We start from the raw sequence: 20,756 nt of genomic DNA, 5'->3' as shown, positions 1-20,756 counted from the left end.
CGTTTTTTCCCCCATACCAGGAGCTCCTCTCGTCCCGTGTCACAACAACAAAATATAGTTTCGAGTGGTTTTTCATTGGTTTTTATTTAAATTTCGAATCGTAAAAATAAAATGAATGTAAATAAAATACCAAACATCCGCCATAGAGGATTACATTCGATTATATTATGCTTAATGCCACATAAAAGCTTTTTGGTTCGTTCGTTTGTGTTATGTGAATACAGAATTAACTCAACTTGTATCCTCTCTGCTTGTGTTACGGTTTTTTGTTTGTTTTACTTTCACCACTACATCATCCATTTTTCTTTTCGATTTTTGGTCGCATACAGTCGATGTATATTTGAGATTTTCACTAGACGAATGAAAAGAACAAGGAAGTGGTTGATCTGTTCAATAATAATCTCTTAGACCACCTCCCACGTCGTCCGCCCTCCGCAAAATGAAGAAGATAAACAATTTTAAATTTTCTATTGTGCCACAATGTTCGAAAAAGTTCACATATCTGCTCTATCTATACAGCAGTGCATAGAAATAATACGAAAGATAAATAATAAGAAAAGAAAAAAGTTTTGAACATTTTTATAAAGAAGACAGTCATAAAGATACACCATAAATATTATAGTCGCTGGCGCAAACAATGAATAATTTTAAGTGTGCGCTACCATTTCAAATAAATAAAAAAAAAGTTTTTTTTTGTCTCTATGCCATACTCGAAAAGTGGTGAAAATTTCATCAACTAAACTATTGCAGCGGTTTGTTAGAATTTATTTTAGTAAATGTATGGCAATTGTCGTTTCATTATTAGTCAATGAAGTAGACTTTGCGTCTACATTTTCCATGCTCGATTCACGAACATCATCACGCGCCGAAAACACACAAGTATGTTTGCGTTGATAGGATCGACAATTATGCTCTGTTTTCCATTGCTTAGCCTATGGTGAATATAACAACATATATGTCGATCCCAATAAATTGTTGATAATTGTCGGTGAAATCTTAGTACTTGCAATTTTACTTATTAGATCAAAAATGATAAAGGACTAACGCAGTCACACCTCTTGCTCCATGTTAATATTTCTCTCTCTACGCATGCTAATTATTAAAACGGATGCCAAGACTGTGTGAGCTACGATTAAAGCTTAAGATCTTGTTCCTAACTAGTTCCTAATGGATGTTTCATATATTGTGGACCTAAGCTTATCCTCGCTACTCAACTTTTTATTGCGAATGTTAGAAAAATTACTTTTCAGTTTGGGACTCCAATCTGTGTGCGATCCGGATTGTTTGAAAATTTTCACGCGATCGATAAAAATATCAATTGAAAAAATGTGATCAATTGTGTGAATGGGTAGAGTGAAGATAAACATAAAAAATGCATTTGCACAATTGTGTGAATGGGTAGAGTGAAGATAAACATAAAAAATGCATTTGCACTGACAAGGAAATTTATTACTAAGAAAATTCTGTAATTCGTTGAAAATCCTCAAAAAAAAAATCCTTTATATTTTTCGAAAATCTTAACAAATCCACAAAAAAATCTTTGAAGATCAATTAAGATCTTTAAAAATCTTGTAGAAATGCTTACAGGAGAAGAATTACGGCTGTCATTCTCTACCGGTTCTCTTTCTCAACTCAATCGCAGTCAACCGTTAAAATGTCAAACATTTCAGTGCCTTACATAGATAAAAGCATTGAAAATGTCCTACTTTTTCCACATTCATAGTGCTTTTCCCTACCAAAGGCACTAAAATGTTTGACATTTTAACGATTGACTGCAATTGAGTTGAGAAAGAGAGCCGGTAGAGAATGACAGCCGTAATTCTTCTCCTGATCCTTTAAAATTCACAGAAAATCCTTTTGCTCTCAAAATATACGACTACATTTGCCACTCAATTGTACATGTTTTACGAGTTTTGGGAACCAAAGACAACATTTAAACAGAGTTTAACGAAATCACCCAAATTCTATCGATATGCTTAAGGGTCATTATTTCACGCCTTACGCTTCCATGCATGAGCGAAACATAAACAAATTACCGACAATGTTATTATTTTGGTAGAATAGTTTCATCCGATAAATGTTGTTCAATCGTATATTCTCAACATATTTAAAGTGCTTTGACACAGCCGTATATACTTATCCAGGGATGTGGAGCCATTGTTCGTACCCAACTACTTATCTCTTGGCCCCTTGTCTGTATTGGAAATTTTGATGTTTAATGTGAAGTGCGGTAAAGTACATGAGCATACAGAACACATTTAATAAAGCCGTAAGAGGCACTTGAAAACTTTGTTTGTTTCCCATTTTCATTGAACACAGGAACTTGATTACACCGAACACACGTAGAAAATTTCAACATTTCATATGAGGTGTTTAAGTAGAAGCTGGATGAAACCGCGCAAACACGAAAATCTATTTGATTGATGATCATATATGTATGTGCTAACCTACATATTTCTATAGCCTGGCGTGTGTTTTTGACACAGACCTTTTTATCTTCACCATGGATCAAACGTATCCTAATGCAATGGTTTTCCTGTTTCGTGTGTATTGTTTGTTTTGTTTTGTTTTTTTTTTTTGGTTCCTACTTTCTGGAGAGGGTGGTAATTTTGTATTATGTCTCTTGATGTCATCCTTCTGTGTCAATGTCCTGTTGATAACTGAATTTTCACATATAGAAAATTTATTTTTGTCGAAATAAAAAAGGGAAATAAAATAGCATTAATCTGACTTTATGTGTCAGTCTATATGTGTATATACTCTCATATTATCTATCCTCTCAATGAGAAAGAGGATACAGTCAGATGATGCTTCTATTTAATGTTTGATTTGGTGTTATTTTAAAGCTATAAAGTACGTATGATTTGTTTTATGATTGATGATGTGATGTTTTATGTTTTCTTTTCCTCTTATACATAACGACTTTCGGGCAGGCCTTTTGTAATTTCCTTCATACAGCAATTTCTTATGTTATATTTTCGTCTCTTTGTTCATTAAAAGCTTTCTTTTTATGTGAAAAAATGTGAAACGGAAAAAAGAAAGAATAACAAAACGCAATGAATTTTCTGTTTTAAGGCAAGTGTAAATATTCAAAAGGAGACTTTAAAATTTATGAGTGGCACAATGGTATCAGGTTGACGATTTTTTTTCTATGTATGTATAATTAGGGTGGATCGATTTAAAAATTTTGATTTTAATCCAAAAATCACATAGTGATTTAGCCGTCAGAAAATGACCCTGAGCATTTTCTAGAAGAACTTTTTTTTAAATTTTTTTTTAAAGTACCGGCAGAGCAGTTTTTGAGTAGAACATTTATTTATAGATGGAAGCATTTTTCAATGGGTTCAATTAGATTAGCCACAAATTGTCGGGAAAGGCACAAAGTTTAATCACATTTGTAAACGTTCGGCCGAAGTAGAAATTTTGTGCCGGCGAAAGTTGCTCAACTGCAACGTGAAATCTCACACAGATGGTGCAGCATAATCTAGGACAAATTAAGCGTTATTTAACTCACAATTTCATGAGTAATTTACAACAGAAAAGTTTTTGAAAATTGAATGGAAAATGTCAAGAAATTTGCATTTTATTGTTACTACTCAAAAGTAGTAGGGGTACCCTTAAAACATAAAATTAAAAAAAAAAGGTTTTCTAGAAAATGATCATGGGGCTCTGACGGTCATGGCACACTATGTGATTTTTTAATAAAAATCAAAATTTTTAAATCGATCCACCCTAGAGTATATATATATATATATATATATACGTAGCACAGAGGCCAGGTTAGCGTCATTATCATTATAAAAACAACACAGCAATATTTTCGTTAAATTTGGAATATATTTCCAAATATGAATTCCAAACAAAAATTGTAAATCTTCAAAGAAATATATTCAAGTTTTACATGAATTTTACTTTAAGATTCGTTCTTCGGTCATATCCTTGTGTCTTTGATACGAATCTGTTGTTTCTGCGAAACCTTTTGGTGGAAAGAAAAGTAAACAAACAACCGTTTTTTTTGTGTACTGAGTATGGTACGTACAGCGGGAATCTCTATAAAAAGGATACCAGATTGTTTTTCTGTCGTTTTCGTCATCTTTTCTCGTTCACCGATTACGTTATTTTTACCTCGTAAGCTGAAACGAGACACTATCGCTTCTTAAGCGTTCATCACTGTGTATGTGTGTACACTAATAGACAGTTTGGTTTTGAAACATTTATATCTTGACACCCGTAGATTTTTGTTATGTAGAAGAAAATACCTGGAGGGGCGGATATTTGCAAATTTCGTTGACAAAGGATTTTCGAAAAAAGGAAATCCTCTGACGATTTTCAATGATTATCCGAGTATTTTCTATGGTTTTAAGAGGATTTTCTTAACTGCTTTTGCTCGATTTTTACTGGTTTTTAAGAATTTGTATTTTAATTTTACGTTTGGGGACTTTCTTGGATTTCCACGGAATATTTTGCGGTTTATTTGTGACACGAGCGTAGCGAGAAACCACCCTCAAAAAGCGACCCAGTAAAGCAATTCTCTATGATCTACTGTCATTAGTGTCACACGACACGAAGTCATCCTGTCGTGAGCTATTGCACTTGGAGTTAGGTAGATCCAAGATCTCTTTTTATTCAAATGGAAAAGTGTAGCAGATAGAGTTTTACGAGTATAACCATAGCACTGCTCCTAGCGACAACATAGGAAATATTTGTTGGATGCTTTTTTCTGTCAAGACCAAATAAAAACATTGAATGTTTACATACCAGCTATGAAACATCGTTTAGAATGAAAATATTTAGATGCTGGATGGTATCACAATGGGCTTTGGATTTCTTTCGTGCAGTCTTCGTGCTAGTCACAACACGCAACAAACACATGTGTAAAGCATTTAAATATCAAAATTTGGAGATGTTTGACGTCTGACATATGTGTGTGAATGCTAGGAACAGTGCTACGGTAGAATAGGTTTCTATGCAAAGATAATAAAAGCGAATTCGTGCGAGTCTATTTTGGAAACACTAGGTGTTTGCCTTTTCCAGCCTGTTTATAATGCGAAGTAGAAAACAATATATCACACAATAAATCATTTTCAGCTTGGATGGCCCGGTGAAAGGTAAAAATATAATTTATTTGAATGTCAACCAGCGAAACTCATTTTCTGCATTTGAGTTTGCATAATCACTGGCACATTTATGATGAGGTAATCCACTCATACGCTGTCGAATAAATTAGCAAAACAGAGCGTGAGACTTGAGAGCCAAAGCAGTTGGACAGGTTTGATAACAACTATAATAAACCAAAAATGTAGGCGGCAGGACTATCGACTCAATCTGATTTAAACCTGACAAATTAGACTCGAACTTATCGCTAACGCCCAGAAGGTTTTGAACTGAATTTTCTACAGGCTTCAAGAAAAATTAACGATGAACGGTGGTTTCAGTTCACAAACATAAATCGTTACAAATAATGAGCATCAAAGGTCGTTGCAATAATGCATGCATATTACAACTGATAAGATTCCACAATTAACATTTATATGATGTGCTCTAACCTCTCTCTAGGAGAAGTAGTATATATGCTACTCAGTGTTGATATCCACTTGAAAACGAAGTACAAAGTACGACAAAAACAACGAATGAACAACGAACTGAAACTCATTCATAATTTATGTTGTGAAGATTTTTTTTGCTAAAAAAGTATAATCGTCCAATTAGTATCACTCAAGCATCATCGTATTTTCTGCGGTAGAATGAAGAAGAAGAAAAAAAAACGGAAAATTTGTTTCCACAATATCACCAATGGATAAGTTATTTCTCATTAAATATTTACAGCGAAGTTTTTGATATCACACAAGAATTATACCGAAAAAAAGCGACGAAAAAGCAGTCGTTGATTTATGGCCATTATACTCGTAATGCATATTTTTCTTCTTCTATTTTTTTTTTCTTCAACACTGTGTAGACATAAGAAAATTTCTCCTCATATATCTTGCTCGCAATTTCACAGACACCATATCCGTATAAAAAAGTCGAAACTTTCTCAAAAGAATTCCATAAAGTTTTAGACAATTTGAAATTCCTTAACAAACCCTCGGAATTAATGGTATTTTAAAGTGATATATATACACACAGTACAAGTGTTTATATTATGCATGCGATAGTTTCTTCAGAGAATTTGAAAATTTATGTTCGTCTTCGCTAAGTATATACGTTTCTATTCTCCTATTCCGATTTAATTAACTTATATCATTAAATTTTCAACGTAAAATTCTATTGAATACATTCCGCACCATCATAAATCGTACATAATATACCAAGTAAAATCTGCATCCGCTGCATGGATATATACGTATACATATTTCGGCATTACGATGCCTATGCAAAGTTTGGTTAAACAAATATGGAGGAGCAAGTGGTATCATAAATGAACTCAATATATCATACATTTTCGACATTCTACTTCATTTATGGGAACTGGAAGACCTAAAAAATTTTTTTTTTTAAATGTCTGATACCGCTTGGTAACTGATTGAGTGCAATGCAACTTAACCAGAGTGGAAGCAATGACGGAAAGAAAATTGCTTTGCATTTTCTGCTGTCAATTTGACGGTATTTTGTTTAAATTTCTTGTGATCTGAGTTGTATCCTAATTGGAATCTTGAAATATAAAAATTCAATGCATAACCGTTCAATTACTATGAATTTTATTTAAAAAGAAAGTTTCCTTTGAAGTTGCCATAAAAGAATTTCAGTGAAAAGTTGTGCGGTACTGGTACAACAAATGAATGTTTCATTGAAATTATATTCAGTTGGTTTATACTGATTTCTGAATAAGATGGAACGAAAGGTTGTCATCAAGACCAGTTCCGTGGCAGAAATTTTGTATAAAAAAAGTTCACCACCGACAGAAAGTCATGAACAAGCAACGTAATGTAAATGTAAAACGAAAATCAATTTACAATGAAAAGAACTATAAACCTAAAAAAAATCCAAACAGAACCTTAAAAAGAAAGAAAATGCGAACGGAACGGTTTCTTTTAAAAAGAACAACAAAACATAGGCAAGAAAAGCATAACATACGTTCCCCCGATGGTCAAGCACTACATGCCAACATTTGTACACTTTATACACATATGAAGTATAATCTTGTTATCAGCACGGAAATCTCACAACACCTCTACTACGCTATATTAACAGTATCTTTGGGAAACGGTATGGGAAAACAGGAAAGGTGTGCAACGTCCTGATTATTGACGATTGAAATGGAATGTTGCCACCATTGCTGCAAGGTTCTAACATTGGCATTCTGTTTATTTTTTGCCCAATGGTGAAGAATCGGAAAACGTATATGAGGTGTGGTGATATACGAACGTAGAAGAAAATCGAATGTTATGTACAATACGCACTCACACTTGTACGAAATGAATGCCATAATATATCGGCAAAGGCATGCTTTAATGAAATTTGCTAGCAGGATATTTATAAAAAGGAAGATCTGCACGGGACATCTTTAATCTCCTGTTCAATGTTTGATTGCTTAGAATAGATCAGAGAATCATATTTGAGTTCAAACATGAGTTCAAAAATTATTCAATTATTACGAGGGTAAGTATCGGCCAGTCAAATAGTACGCATGGACAACGTCTGTTTTACCCTATCCTTTCTGTGCATAAAACTCTCAAGTTGGAAAGTTGGAACTTTTCCTTTTAAATCTATCCAAATTTGTCCAAGTTGTCAAAAAAGTTTGGTTTGCACGAGCAGTGTCGTTGTAGTGATATCACCCAGGGACTAAAGTAAGGAACAAGTGTGTAGGCAATTGGCGACAGTTCCCCTCAAAAGTGGCGACATTGCCATCGACATTTGCGACCACGGAAATTTCACTGTATCTTATGTCGAAACGGTTTTTCTAACTGAGGAGCATATTTAAAGCATTTCACTTCCCCCTATGGCTCCAATCACCATGCAATTAATGCTTCGACTGAACTCAAGAAATTTAACCAATAAATTACCAACAAAATTTGCGTCACAAATGGCAGTTGTCCTCAACAATTTTGAGAAAATTTTAGGATAAAGTAAATTTCAAGGCAAAAATCGAATCATTGGTTAAATTTGTTGAGTTCAGACGCAGAATGCAACACCCTTAGCGAGTCATAAGTTCGAAAGTTTGAATTACCATTGCCGCTGCACTGATAGAAACCTCTTCACCAGAAAGTTTCAACCCGATGAATTATTACTACTTCTGGTCAGAAGATTCCCTGTAGGCTGAACAAATCTAGGAATTCAAATATTTCGCATTCTGTTCATTTTTCCTTAGAGGTACTAATGGCACAAAGTGCGAATAGTCAAATAAAAACTAATCGCTATTTGTGCGAATAGCCTTTTCGTAATTATTTGCTCGAATCAGAGATTCATTTATACTTTTAGAGTTGTGAAGTTTCCTATTTTTGTATCATCGAAAGTCAGTGTAAACAAAAAATTCGCTCGCTCTGCTCGCGATTTCTGTTCCTTCAAAAAAATTCTAAAACTTGAGAGAATCTTTAAAATTTGAAATGAATCCTAAAATGACTTCGCATTGACCCTACGGAATGATCTATCGAAATCAGAAAATTCGTTTGTCAAATCTTAAAACCATTGAGTTAAGGAACATTATCAAAATAAAGTGTGTAACCACTTCTTTATTCGCCTAAGATGATTTATTTCAAATGTTGTGTTACAAGTTAGATTTGGCCCTTTCAGAACAAAAACATGGGCCATGACAAGATATGGCTACACCGAAAAAAATCCTTATTTTAGTCCCTGATATCACCTCATTGAAATCGCTATCAAAAGTACAATTTTTACCTGCAATAGTTTTCAAATACCGCCACTCTTACGTTGTTACTTGAAAGCTATTGCAGGTGACTTCACAAAAAAGAAATAGTTTTAGGGTGAGTTGATGAGGTCGATGAAAAGTCTCTCAACTGTTTTTAAAGTATTTTAATAAAAATCTTTTTTGTGGAGCTACGTGGCAAAATAATTGCAAATCATTGCAAATCTGATGGAATTTGTGAACAATAGAAAATAAACGTTTTCCTAGGACAGGAAACCTTACTTTTTTCATTGGTTGAAGAAGAAGAAAAAGTAGAGTTGAGTTCGCTCAGCTAAAGTATCCAACAAAGGCAAATAACGAATGACTTTAAAAGGAACACACATTTCAAAATTCCAATTTTATGACAAATGAATGTAGTCTCTTTCGACTAATCTTTTCCTCCTCGTATTGGATCCGGTCACTTTTCAGCCGGCCCTAATATGTTTTTCTGCAATGCCATGCGTCATAATCATGTTTATTGCTACAAATTAATTACGGTGAACAAATCAATTTTAAAACTGTTTTTCGATTTTTTTAGTACCCTAATTTGTGTTAGTTGCGATACAAAATTATTTAATTAATGCATTCTCTTCATAAATATTGTAAAAAAATGCAAATTAATTTTTGTTATTTGTTTTTCTGTAATTAATAGCATTAATATTAATTGATTAAATATTTTGATAAAGCCTTTTCATGTAGCACTGACCACTGATGTGATTTGATGAAAAAAAAACCAATGAACAAACCACATAATTATTTAATAGCATAAAAGCTGGCTCAAGTGGTAATATCAATATTGCGTACTTTGATTTCGAAATGTATATGTGACTACGGTGTATATCTCGCACTAGTGTGACATATATATTCAAAAAAGGCATTTAGAAAGGTATCTACTGTAAGTTGAAAAAATTCAGCATGAATCTAGTTAGCAAAAAGACAGTCAATTTACACACTAAAATTTCCGTGAACAGAGCATAAGTTTATATATTTAGTTATATGCTTTATGCATATAACTAATATAGCAACTTATGCGCACGCAATTGACAGAATCCTACTACGATCATGTGTAGCAGGATTTTGTGTTGATGTGATTTGCTTGAAAATTATGAATATTTCAACTAACAGTAGATAAAATCTTGTTGCTAACACGTTAGTAACTGGGGTTTTGCGCACACGATGTGTTTCCGAACTCGCTCCGCTCGTATCGGCAAACTCACATCTAGTGCGCAAAACAAGCCCATTTACTAACTAGTTAGCAAAATAGCTATTTCCTGCAAGGGAATAAAAGTTTCTAAGCTAAAATTGACTACTGTACTCTATATCAGCAGCATTTTGCAATAACCATGTTAAAAAGACATTTTTTAAATGGTAGAAACTTGGTTATTACAAAACTGATTCCATATTATACCCCGATCTATTTCTTACACAACAAAAAAAGAATCACGAAAAACGGTTGATTTTACTTCCGCTGTTTTTTCAGATTTTTCGGACCGAGTTACTGAAACGACATCTTGCTTGAAATAGTGAAGCGACAGTAAAATAGAGAACGAGGAGAGTGTAGAAAACTCATGCTAGCTATAATACTGCTCCTGTATACTGTTTGATCAATCAAGCATCTTTAGCATTACATGTACAAGCACCGCCTGCATTGAAAAAAAGTGTTCATTTCATTCAATTTAGCTGCTGCTGCATACCGCTGCCAATCTTGTATTTCTTATCCCAGACCTAAAGCTAAAAGTTGTACGAATAATTTGATTGCACCGCACTCGAATCGACTGTGGTGGCTTTAAAAGTTCAATCATATAAAATCGCAATCAGCGAAAGGAAAAAAAACAGCAGCAACATGCATTACAAAACAGAGCTTGCTCTTCACATAAATTGCATATAATAACAAAATGGCATTACTGTAGCATTGAATTTTCTTCTTAGATTCCCAATTCAATTAGGACGTTCCCGTCAAACACGACAACGCTAAAAATGTAAATCCTTCCATTGTTCTTCGAATACCTTTCTCGTAGAGATTGTATTTCGCCATCGAAACAATGTTGCATCGATTGAAGTCTGTCGATTCGAAAGTTGGATTTTATGTATAGCACGCTTTTTTCTACTTGTTTTACCTCCAAAACCCTCCAGCTGCTGATGCTAATAAAACATTTGATGTAATTGAAATTCTATGGGACCGCATTGTTTGTGTGTATCTTTATTTTGGCAAACAATTTATACGTAATCAATACCGAATGCAGAGCCATCTCCCTCCAATAAAATGGCAATAAAAACCATGTAAATAAAGAACAGGATCTAAGAACGAACTCGACCGAACGAGAGAGAGAAAAAAATTTGCAAAATCAATCAATTCAAATTTTAACAAATAATTGATATCAATTTACAAACTGTTTTTCTTTATTATGAAAATATTTACATTGACTATTTTATTGCACCCCCGGCATCTATCCATAAAACACGCTGTACACACAATATCTTCAAGCTTCAACATTATTGTTTTTCTTCGTTTTTCTCTCTCTCTCTCTCTCGTCTTCGTCTTCCTTTTTTTCATCGAAACAATTTATCTTTTTTGCGTTTTTCCACATTAAATTTACTTGTTGTGTATATACCACCGTACATATATAAACGATAGTAAAAATATAAAGACAAAACTCCGAAAAGAACTCTCAGAAAGAAGAAAATGATAAAGTTTTATTACATCGTCTTAAAAGCTTACAGTCATTCCCTGAAGGTTTTTATTTTTGTTTGTTTGAGGTACTTCAGTAATTTTATGTTCAGTCGACTATAAGCAATTTTCGAAAATTTCGTTTCATTTTTGTTTACATTGTCCTGATAGAATTAAAAATAAAATTTAAATTTGTTGATGTAATAGTATCGTTTACCAGCTCTATTAAAAAATTTCCCGTCACAAACCAAACATTCAAATCGCGACAGACAACGAATCTGTATCATCTTCCGAATAGTACCTACTTCGAAAAAAAAAACCGTTGAGTGCAATTCCATTTATTTTTATTTTATTTTTATTTTATTTTATTCAGTTTAACGACCAAACTAACAGGCCGGAGCCTAATAACAAGCTAGTCACTTACTACTACTTCATCAAATCATTCATCAAAACGTATACAATTCAAATAGAAAAACTCACCAATCCGAGAAACAGCCATCCGTTACCAAACATAACAGTCCTTAACTGCCTTCTTAAACTCAGGCGGCCTCATGCCGATAATGTCTAGTTCACGGAAATAGTGCATATGATTAAGTTGTAATCTATTTAACGGTGAGTTTAGCTGGTAATTCGTAGACATATTTGGAAGGTAGAAAATTGAGTTCAGCCTGGTATTCGTGGACGATTGACGGAATGACAACTGTCGCCTCAATGATGAATCTACACGATAGTGAATAAGTTTGTACAGCATCAGCTCGTCAGATTCCAGACGGCAAGTCTCCAATGAATGGAGTTTCAACTTCAATAGCCGTTCATTGTATGGTGGCCTCGGGTGAGCAATGCCGAATTTGAAGTATAGCATCCTCGTGTACTTCTTTTGTACTCTTTCAATCCGATCCCTGGCATTCAGATAAAATGGATTCCACACTGATGAACAATATTCAAGCCGATTCCTAACGAGTGACGAGAATAGCAATTCAAGACTCGATTGGTTCGAAAAATATCGGCCACATCTAAAGATGAACCCCAGTAACTGGTAGGATTTACGCACAATGAAGTCCACGTGATCCACGAATGACAATTTATCGTCCATCAGAACACCCAGATCTTTCTTCGTTGACACTCTATCCAACGTCTCATTCCCGACGGCATAAGGATAAATCACTTTATCCCGGCTGTGCGTTGTGGACATAACTGCGCATTTATTGATATTCAATGTCATACTGTTTCTGCTACACCATTCAACGACTCTGGCCAGGTCACCCTGTAGTAAATTACAATCATGGACAGTCTTAATTGCTCTGAATATTTTCAAGTCGTCTGCAAACCCAGAGCAGGATGGTAGCGAATCCAGCAGGTCATTTATAAAGATGATGAAGAGCAATGGACCCAAAATAGACCCTTGAGGGACACCGGAAGTCGGACACACACCGCCAGACCTCGATCCACCAATAACGACGACTTGGGTCCGGTCACGCAGATATGATGAAAACCACTGAACTGCAGTTACAGGTATCCCGAATGACCTCAGTTTAGTCAAAAGAATGCCATGGTCCACTTTATCAAATGCCTTAGCGAAGTCAGTGTATATCGTGTCAACTTGACCGCCCTTGACTATAGAGTCAGCCACCATCGAAACATACTCCATGAGGTTCGTCTGCGTCGATCTCTTCACAAAAAACCCGTGTTGAGCATGGTGAATGTTGGACTTAACGTCGTCGAACAGTTTATTGAACACAAGCCTCTCGAACACTTTAGACACCGCACAGAGTATGCTAACTGGCCTGTAGTTCATCACATCGCTCTTTTTTCCTTCCTTAAAGATGGGAGAGACAAAACTAATCTTCCACCTGTCTGGGAACTTTTTCTCAGAAATGGACTTATTAAACAAAATACACAACGGCAGACTGAGAGCGAGCGATAAGTTCATAAAGAACATCATAGGAATACCATCTGGACTCGCTACTTTATTCCTGTCGAACCCTTTCAGTGCTATTTCAACTTGCTGTGGGGTGAACATCATGTCCGAACCATCACCTGCAGGTATGGCTTGATGAACAAACGGGTCAGGAACCACTTCGACCATCGGCGAGACAGGTGGATTGTATACAGAATTGAAGAATTTGGCAAACAGATTGCACACTGATACCCTGTCATCAGCAAGCTCGTCACCGTAGGCCATTTCAATAGGCAGCGAGTTGGATTTCCTCAACGACTTCGTGAAAGCGAAGAAACACTTATTATTGGACCTAATCTTCACTTCACAGTCCTCCACGTAAGCATCGAAGCACACAGCTTTACTCAATTTAACAGCCTTACGGAGTTCAGAAAATTCGGTCTTAAGCTTTGCCTTCGCAGCCGGACACTTCTCACTCTTCAATCTCTGTCTTAGAGCCTCCTTTTTCTTTATCATCAATATAAGCTCGTAAGAAAAGTATACCGGATAGTCGTTAGAGTTCACTCGCGTCTTCGGTATCGAAGCAATGAATGATTCCAAAATTTGATAGAACTTGCTCACAGCGTCATCGATACATAAGTTCGTCAATTCACTCGTCCAGTCAACACCAGAAAGCTCACCATTAAGCCGAACGTAGTCACCTCTAAAAAAGTTTACCTTGGGCAACTTGTCCTCAGACAAGTATCTGACGCGCGATACATCTAGCTCAATATACAGAGGAGGGTGATGGCTATCAATCGGAACCAGCGGATCGTCTGAGACGCTAACAGTCAACCGACACGGTTGAATAGTGGAAATAAGTAAATCCAAGGTCCTTCCGTTCGAATTTCGCACATCGTTCAGCTGATCAAGGTTACACAACGCGAGGGTGTCAACCAGTTCATCGACAATAGCGCCACTACAACCCGTGGCTACGCACTTTCCACTTGACGGATCTCTGTTCCAAGTGACGGTACCACCGAGATTGTAATCTCCAGTCAACAAAAAGTGGTCACCTGTAGATGAAGACATAACGTTCTCAACCAATTTCGAACATTTCTACAAAAGCTTCACAACGAACCCGATAGGAAAAAGAAGAAACAATTTAAGCGCTACTCTATCACTGAATCTATCTCAGATTTTGCTGAAAATGTAAAATGACACAACTTCAAACTGCACATAACTATAACATTCACAAATGGAACGAAAAACTTTGCTCATATAAGTGTCGTATCTTCTATGTCGTATCAGGAGTAAATGGTGAATATAAATAGCTTATGCCGGAAACATCTGCCAACACACCAACAAGCAATTGTTTACGTTTTCAAGGAATTCGATTAAAATTTCAGAATTTAAATTTTTGGAATGAGGATACTTTGGCGAAGTCACTTCAAAGTGCATCGGAACTTTGGAACTTACGACCCATAATATCAGTGAACATATTTCATTATGTTTTAGACCAGTATACAAACATCAATTAGATTTTCCTTTAAGCATCTTTAATTCTTCCGAATTCCATCCACTAGACGAAGAGATAAAGTTCTAAGAAAAGTCCAAAAGAATTCGAGCTATGTCAAAACAAAATCTCGTTCATCCCCAAACAGGTCATGGTATTCGCCATATCAGACATATTTTGCAACAAACTGTTGACGTTTCACTTTCTTCTTCACTTTATGTACTTGTTTTTGTACACAACCCACAGCATCCACGGTTTCCTTCATATATTAAACTTTGATTTGACAAAAACAACCACATGAGTAACACAAAAGTATACTAACGAGTACCGAGAACTGGTAACTTTTAAAACATGCAATTTTATTGCATGATGATACCTTACTTGCACCGCATCAAACTTGCATGTCCGAAACGTAAGAGGATATGGTTTTTAAGTCCTTTCCACAAAAGAATTTTTAGTTCTCTGAACCGTTCAGAGATAGTAGTAGGAGATAGTTAGAATCTTAAAAACCAGTCACTGGAAGAGATTTAAATTTGTCAACGTTTTTGAGGTTTCCGGTGTATAAATTGGATAAAAAGCCTCTGTTTCACTAGTTTGATTAATGGTTTGCCTACTAATACGCCATCCTCAAGGATAGTGTTCCCAGATCCAAAAGTTCAAAAGGAGAGTTTTTCGACACTGCAAAAGAGAACAAAAAAACCTTTTTTTGGAAGCAAAGAAAGAGGAAAAATTAGACTTCTAAGTTTATAATTTCCAAGCTGAAAAACTTATTAAGTGAAAATCGCAATCTCTCGAATACTTCTCACTAATTCATCTTCTTCTTCATCACTGCTTCGTTCATATATGTATTTATCGTTCTACTTAACTTTCGACAATACATTTTGGTCATTATTTGTTTAATGGTCTCGGGAAGAAGACGGTTCCATTGAAAACTAATCAAACTAAAAATACGTTCAATGTTAGCATTATGTGCTGGAATAGCAAAAAATACTTAGAAGGGCTAAATATTTTTCGGTAGATCGACAAAAAAATTTCTTGAGTAAGTTTTTCTTTAAACTCTTCCTTGTCTGTTTCATTGCTGATGAATTGTTTCAACTTGTATGCTTGATCAAAACATTTAGCTTCCAGGCCTCTAAATTTAGACTCCTTATTAAGGAATTAAGGAGGCTTTAGCACAAAAATAAGGAGAAATAAGGTAATTGTTAGTTTGAGGAGAAATTTTTCGATAAAAATCGAAATTATTCTACGATACAGTTATCACGATGAAAATTTGAATATTTTAAGGCTTGAATTAGATTCTTAGCAAAGCTTAGCTTTACCAATTATCACTGTTAGAGCGCTTCAAAATTCAAAATAAAACGCATCACTGATTATTTTGACGTACCTATAGTTTTAGTAGGGTGGCAGTTTTCAATCAGTTTTCGATGCGACAAAATTTTTGAAATTTAAGACGTACTTACGGTAAAAAATAATAAATTGGTGAAAGTAAAAGTATGAAAGAAGTAAGTGTATAAGGCTAAAACCTTGAATTGTTTGTAATAAGGACATATGTCTGAGACAATGTTAAGGGAGATTTACATGTTAAATCAAATAGTTCTACTCGAGACTCTCGAGCCGAAAGGCGGCGTGGAACGACAAAAATATATGTTAAACCGGTCATGTTGGAACGATCATGAGCTGCGACACCACCTTTTTATTATAGAATTCTTTGTGCGAAATAATTAAAATGGTTATTTTTGCTGCGCAGCGATTTTTTTTGTTCTTAATTTTGATTTCCGTCGATGAAATTTGCGAAAAATAAGGAAAATAAGGATTTTTTAACAAAATAAGGAGGAATAAGGAGTTTTTTTATAAAAATAAGGAAAAAAGGCGGTATGAGAGGCCTGAGCTTCGTCTATAACAATGTATTTACGATGAAGATTATCAATGCGTTGAACATTGTCGAATTCAGGAAAGGTTTTCAGACTCATACAGGAAAAGATTTTGAACGTTGAAAAGTACAAGAATTGAAAAAAGTATATTTTAAATGGTAGAGTGTAAATTCGAACCGCGTAGCGATTTTTTTTCGCTTAAGAATTTAGTCAAATCAACGTAATCGATAAAAAAGAGACTGAAAAGAGACGCATATCTGGCCTATGCGAAAAAGAGATGTTCTAGCGTATTTCATCTAAAAATGGAAATTGAGGTTCGAAAGAGACTAGAGTCTCTTAAAAGGACACTTATGGGAACACTACTCAAGGACCAGTTACTGTCGAGTCGTTGTATTTGAAGGGGATTCATATAAAAATGGTGCTATGAAGGGACTATTATGGATATCGTGATTCGCAGTCCTAGGTAATCAAAATTCCTCAGGAGTTCCCCAGATGTCACCATCTTCTGAGAATCATGATTCTCTAAAAAGAAACCAGTAAAGACCAATGTTTTAACAAAGTTGCTACGAAACAAATGAAAAAGAGAGAGAGACAGACAGACAGAAAAAATAAGTCCATTAATACATAATTGTAGGGTCGAAAACACACGAGAAATTTCGCGTTACAGAGATCTACAATCCACGCGTTTAGTGGTATGGTTTGGAGCTCTTCAAAAAAACGCGGTCGAATCCGATATTTTTAATTTTTGTATGGGAATTGACATTCAAACGTTGATATCTCCACTGTTTTTAAAAGAATAAGTGCCAGATTTTGCTAGATTTGCATCTTTTATGGAGTTTTATCGATTGGCACACTCATTTGTGCAAAAAGTTGAGTAAAAATTTTATTCTAATTATTTTATACAAATGAGTATGCCAACCGATAAAACTCCATAAAAGATGCTCTTATTCTTAAAAAACAGTGGAGAGAGATATCAACGTTTGAATGTGAATTCCCATACGAAATATCGGATTCGACCTTTTTTTGCAGCGCTTTCTTCCATACCACTAAACGCGTGGATTATGCAGCATTTTTCATTGTTTACTATATGCTTCGAATTGGAAAACAAAGCATTTTGTCGCTCTCAGCAACGTAAAATTGCTCATGTGTTTTCTCATCAACTATTCGGTATTTTTGGTTCGATTTATTCGCATTTAACGACCAAATGAAACTTCCATCCAAGCAAAATGCAAATGACTTTGCCCATATCCTATCTGTACATAAAGAGCCACGTCAAAACGATCCGTTCACATTAATTTCTTGTGTCATATTTATTTTCACCCTCGTTTAAAAAAAAGAAACCGGTTTAGCTTGTTAGCATTAGACACGAAAATAAATGATGTTCTATGTCAATTTTGGAAAATTCTTACATAACTTGTCACTTCCGACGAAAGTATCATTACTCAATTTTAACATATTGTGGGTAACATACCCAACGTCCGTACAAAATTATTCGTAGAGCATTTTGCGCTATACGTTACATTTAAATGTCGTGGTATTTGAAAGACTTGCCTACACAGAAAAAGACCCATTAATGAAACAATTATTGTCGTAACAAAAATGGAAGCGGCAGGGGCCTTTATTGAGAAAAAATGTGTCGCTTTAGTATCGTAATGGAGTCTATTCGACATAAATGCCACTTCTTTATATTTCGCACATTACGTTGGGGTACATATTACAACACAAAGTTCCGAACAATTACGTACGTTATTTTACTCACTAAGCCGCCGGGAATGAAGTAATGACTCATTTTCTGGGAGTGCAGTGAGTTAATGCAGTTTCTTTGCTGCCAGTGCGTAAAAATACATCTTGTGTGGCTATGTATACAGTATAGTCATTTCGACCCTTAGATACGCTTCAGTCATTAAAATACTCACAACCTCAAACACGAACACCTTAACAAACACAAAGATAACAACGTTACAATGTTCGGCTTGAGGTGGTCGTTAGTGCGATGGGAAGCTATTTTATGCCACTAAGAAAAACAGTATAATTTGCATATATCAAATGAAGATTGTAAGATGTGTAGTTCGTTCTGTTTTATTGGAATGTGTCAAACAAACACCAATATAGATTGAGTTTTTCCAATACCCTCTCTAGCAATCAAACTTCGTTTTGACGCAGTCAAAATACCACCTTATTTTGACAAATGTGACACTGACTTTTGGTTGCTAGAGAGGATATTGGTTTTTCACATTTAACACGGATCCAGACAGATAAGATATTCAAATGGTTGAGCAAATTTTAATGTTCTGTCTTGCTCTTTGTTACTGAAAGAGGAGGTTACTGGTGTACGGAGTCCACACTGTCTACAGAATACACATACTAACGATGTAGTTGACATATCATTTTTACATAAGTGTCGATGTTGATCCACACATTGTCGTTCATCATCAGTGTCGGTTGATCTACTCATTCAGCTAAATAGTCAATCGCATCGCAGCGTAACCGGTCGTGATTCAATGTTGTTTGTATTTTGTTTCGCGTAGTAAATCGTCAGAAAATTTGTCTTCAAAGAAATCGAGTGCTAAGAATAACGAAAGGAAAACTTGAAAAGACTCAAATAAATTCATGCAAATGCAAAAAGGAATGTTCTCTATCCAAGACATGTGGGTGTTCTAAACATGGCAGTGGCTGCAATGGAAGGTGTTCTTGCGACGGCTGATGCAATAATCTGTTCAACGGTCTTGATTACTTTTTTGGTCCGAATCATCATCGCATCGCTAGTCCGTGCTTTAACAGTTATCTTATCAATGGATTTCAGGCAATCGATCGTGATGAATTGCGCAACCGAATATTGATGAATGGCAGGTATAAATGGCAGAGACATTAAACTTAATTAGAAACAACATTCTCACACCCGACGTGCAGTTGCTTGAACGTACATTTGGACGAAAAAATCGTTCAGTGGAAAGAACAGTGGAATGTTGTTAAAAAACCCGGAAATGCCGCCACACGCCTGAACTGCACTCAACAAATTTTTCGTTTGCTGCTGTCGAATGAGTCGCCGTTTTATTATTCGTTTTGCGACAATGAAATGCATCGGAAAACTTGCTACTGGCATTGCTTGATTTGGCAAAAGCGCAATCAATGTAGGAGCTGGCATTGCCAGAAATGCAAGAAATGTGAGTTGAGAAACGTCTGTCGTGGTGGTGCAAATTTATTTTTTTGTTTTGTTTCGAATTTCCCTTCTTTGCAGGTCAATTTGGCCTTATCAATCCTTGTGATACCTGCGATGGAAAGTTTACCTCTAGCAAAAATTGATTTTCGATGTCGTTGTCTATGTGCTTGATGCATGGTTATAACGATTGACTCATTTAACATGAAGCAAGAACCATCATAATGATCACTGAATTTTATATTGGGTCATACCATTTTACCATTACATCCATTTGGCGATAATTAAGCTCTTCTCGATTGTAACATTTAATAGAACCACCAATGCAATAAAGTGTTCTTTCAAATAGCTGGGAGACATACGATTAAAACGTGGAAGCACAACCCAACGAACAGAAATGTACAAATCGAAACATTACTACACGTGGCGGCAGTTTCAGTGTTAACATTTCTATAGCACTCATATTTTTTATGTTCTCACCCCTATCCCCTTCGATTAAACGGTTCGTTTTGCAGTTTTCCCGTAATTCTACAATAGTGCTTTACAAACTCATCTCTCCATTCAATTTAACGTACAAAAAATTTACTAACTTTGAACACACGACATAATTCAGATCCACAAACCATGCTCATATCATGCATTACCGACTCCACTCGGTAGCACAAAATTACACAAACGAGCGCAGCATTTAATGTATAAAATCCACACGCCCATCCAATAAAAATAATAAATTCAGGCCCCAGCTAAATTTGTTATGACACATTTGTACATCGCGTTGTTTAATGTTCGCTGTATATAATGCGGGGTCTCATTAGTTCGGAAACAC

The 20,756-nt window shown here is 35.4% G+C and overlaps 1 protein-coding gene and 1 long non-coding RNA gene across 3 annotated transcripts in view; one reads left to right on the top strand and one right to left on the bottom strand.

The window, feature by feature from the left end:
- LOC119068503 overlaps window positions 1-20,756 on the bottom strand; it is a 138,083-nt gene that overhangs the window by 70,247 nt on the left and 47,080 nt on the right. The window lies entirely within an intron of this gene.
- On the top strand, window positions 19,210-20,268 carry LOC119068506. Its single transcript, XR_005086161.1, has 3 exons — window positions 19,210-19,514; window positions 19,577-19,937; window positions 20,012-20,268. It is a non-coding gene; the product is annotated as an uncharacterized LOC119068506 (long non-coding RNA).

Source organism: Bradysia coprophila (genome assembly GCF_014529535.1).
Source record: "Bradysia coprophila strain Holo2 chromosome X unlocalized genomic scaffold, BU_Bcop_v1 contig_185, whole genome shotgun sequence".
Classification (NCBI taxonomy): domain Eukaryota; kingdom Metazoa; phylum Arthropoda; class Insecta; order Diptera; family Sciaridae; genus Bradysia; species Bradysia coprophila.
Note: the sequence above shows the minus strand (reverse complement) of the source record. Positions and strands in the feature narration are given on the sequence as shown.